Raw genomic sequence first — 3,382 nt, forward strand, 5'->3', positions numbered from 1 at the left:
TTTCTGTCAGTCTTCAAATACATTTTCAGCAGTGTTTTATTATAAGAAAATAATATTAAAATAATTTAATAACAGGTAGAAATGCGTTTTCTGAAACCACTGGAGAGAAAAATGTGTGTTGTTGTAGAAGTTTTACTATCTCTTTACTATTATTACTATAGCAGAATTGCTAAGTTGAGGACTAGCATTTGTCCCAACCTCAATGCTTCTTTCCTGACTTGTCCTGACATTTTCCACCATTGAGAGTAGTATAAAACTATTCATCCTTCCTCATAAATATAGATTCTGCCCTATACAGACTTGCCAGAGATTTCAGATAAGGTTAGAGCTGTCCCATAGGAAACTCAAAAGGACTCAGGTGCTCTTTCGATTGAGGGTGGGTCTGGAAATGCTGATCGGTATGCTATGAGAGACATAGATCAAACCCTCCCCATCTTTGTTTTTAAATGAAACCCCTTCAAACTAATGACATCATTTTAAAGTACCCTTATGCATTGATTTATCTCAGGTGTTTGTTATAGTGGCATAGAGCTATAACAGAAAGTTGCTTGGCTGGGCTGGGTGGTACAGGTTTATAATCCTAGCTACTCAGAAGTCTGGTGTGGAAGGATCAAGTACTAAGCATGCCTGGTCCATGTAAAGCTGAAAATTCTTCTCAGAATAAAAACACCAAAGGGTAGCGGAGCTGTATCTCAGAAGGAGAACGCTTGCCTAGCATGTATGATACTTGAGTCCCAGTTCCCTACGCTACCAGAAAATTAATTGGTGTCATGTGGTTGAGAAGCCTTTGGAGTTGATTTGCAAGAGGGATTTGGAAAGTTTCAGGAAAACAGGCTAGAGAAAGTATAGAGCTTATAAGGGATATTTAGCAGTTCATCACGACAAGGGCTCAGAAGATGAGAATACAGCTAGGAATGTAAAGAGTTAATTTTCTGCTGCTAAGGTCACAGATAGAAATAAGAACTCTACTGTGAATTCAGCTAGGAGTGATCTTCGCACTGTGACAAAGAGCTTGAGTTCATTTTGTCCATGCCCTGAGACTCTGTAGGAATCTAAGTTTAAAGGTAATGGAATAATTGTTCTGTTGGAGACTTCAAGACAGTGTGTACTGCAGTCCCCAGTGAAATACTGAATACTTAATGACTTTAATCAGACCTGCAATGAAAGTTCGAAACAGAACAGAAAGATGCCTAAAACTTGCATTTCGGTCAGAAAATAAATTTGTGTAAATTTCCAATGGAGGATGATGTGGACACTAACAAGACTAATACTGTTATAAAGAAACAAGTTTGTACCAGGACGATGAGAACCATGCCTTGAAGACATTTGGGAGTCAACAAGATCCTTCCCATTGCAGAGTCATAGGTTTAAAACTGTTATCTGATTTCGGTGAAATTCTTCTGAGAAGATAACTTTGGCCAAGCTGTTTGTTCAGAGTCATTTCTTGAGTCACCCTTGTCCTTTGTTTCCCTACATTCAGATCTCTGGGAAGACTGAAGCCACATCTGCTAGGTATGCATCAGCCAAGCAAACATGCTCTTGCAACCATACAAAATGTAAGGCACACCAAGTCATGAAAGCTTCCACAAAGATTTTTTTTTTTAAGCCTTGAGAGGCTAGATATTATACAATAGTATTAGAGGCTCTTAAAGCAGATCCGAAGGACAGGAGGTTTGAAGCTGTGAGTCTGAAACTAGACCTGCCTTGGAGATATCACAGGCAATTAAGATATAAAATGTGGGCTGCCTGTCAGGAGTCACATAGATTTCAGTCATCATGGCCACAGGGCAGAGTTCACAATGTGCTATGATACGTCTAGGCTACTAAACATGGAAACTTAGAATTTATTGTTTGCCCTGCTGAGCCTTCGTTTTACTTTGGTCTGATCCTCCCTAATCCTTCCATTACTCCCATTTTGGGTGGAATGGTTACAGATTGCCATTGCATGACAAAATCATATAAGTTGTTTTGAACTTCACAGGGGCCTACAGACAATGGTTTTCTTTGAGTCTCAGAGTATACTTTGAGCTCGGACTCTTAAAAAAAGAAAAGCTTGAGTTGTTCGGATTATTAAGATTCTTGTAAATGATTAAAAGCAATTTTTAGATAATGAGATGGATGTGAGCCCTTGAGAGACAGGTATTGAAGTATATGCGGACTATCTCCTAAAGGTCTGTTTTAAAGACCAAACAAAGTCTTAGTCATCAGCCTTTGCTGCTGGTGCCAGGTGGTGTGACCATTAGGTCGTAAAGCCTAGCAGAAGAAACTTAGAAAATCTGTGATGAAAGGGGCATTGGGAAGCTGGGCCTTTGTGTTCTCTCTTTCTTTCCTCTCCCCCTCATTTTCTCCCAGCTTCCTGGCCACCATAGTGAGCAGGTCACCATGTGCTCCCACAGTGATGTACCATGCCACCACAGCTCCTCAGCTACAGGGTCAAGGGACCTCTGACTCTGAAACCAAGAGCCAAATTAAGCCACTTTTCTATTAATTGATTGATCTCGGGTAGTTGTTATAATATACAGAGCTAGCACGGCTCATTTTGTTAATTGTCTAGTGTTTGCCTGAATTTTAATTTTTCTGCTTCTTAAAGTGCAGAAAACACAGCAGGCATCTCTTCTTAAGCAGGGTGTGTGCGAAAGAGATATGTTCCCCTAAATGCTATTTTTAAAAATAGGAGGAAACAGCCGCGAACTATCGACTCCCTTCAGTCTAGTCTGCATCCCGAAGCTAGAAGCAGAACTGAGGCCACCATACTGAGAAGGGTAGAAGAGATCTCCACTTAGGCCTGCCAATGGGCCAGTGTCAATCCAAGCATATTCTTGAGGCAGCTTCAGAGTCAAATTGAGGTATTTTCAAGTGAAGTTATTATGGGATGGAAGTGCTTCTGAGGACAGTAACCAACTGTGCAACGGACTGAATTGAGCAGTAAAGGTGAGGAAAGCAAATTCCATCCTTCAAGAGCGCAGGAAACAGGACTACATTCAAGTTGGTTGAGCTCTGCTTACAATGTGTATGCACAAGTACACACCTCTGGTTGAACTCTGTGGTATCCATTCATGCTCAAGGCTCAGGTTTTCTGTTCTAAGACTTTCAACCACAGCTTAATGATAGCTCACACCTGAACAATGATCTGAAGCATCGGGTGGCTGTGGCAAATATGTTCTTCTTTAGTGTGAAGAAAGGGAACTGAAGTTTTTGCAAGAGTAGACACCGTATGGCCATAGCTTGTCAGAACAAAAAAAAAAAAAAAAAAAAAAAAAAAAAAAAAAAAAAAAAAAAAAAAGCTCATGAAAGCAACAGAAGAAGTGACGCTTTACCTATTTGGGTCAGGTCTATAAGCCCTTGTGTTTAGCTCAGTCAGTCGGTTGAAGACAGCAGTCTC

Source organism: Psammomys obesus, unplaced genomic scaffold (assembly GCF_907164565.1).
Source record: "Psammomys obesus unplaced genomic scaffold, mPsaObe1.curated_primary_1811, whole genome shotgun sequence".
NCBI lineage: Eukaryota > Metazoa > Chordata > Mammalia > Rodentia > Muridae > Psammomys > Psammomys obesus.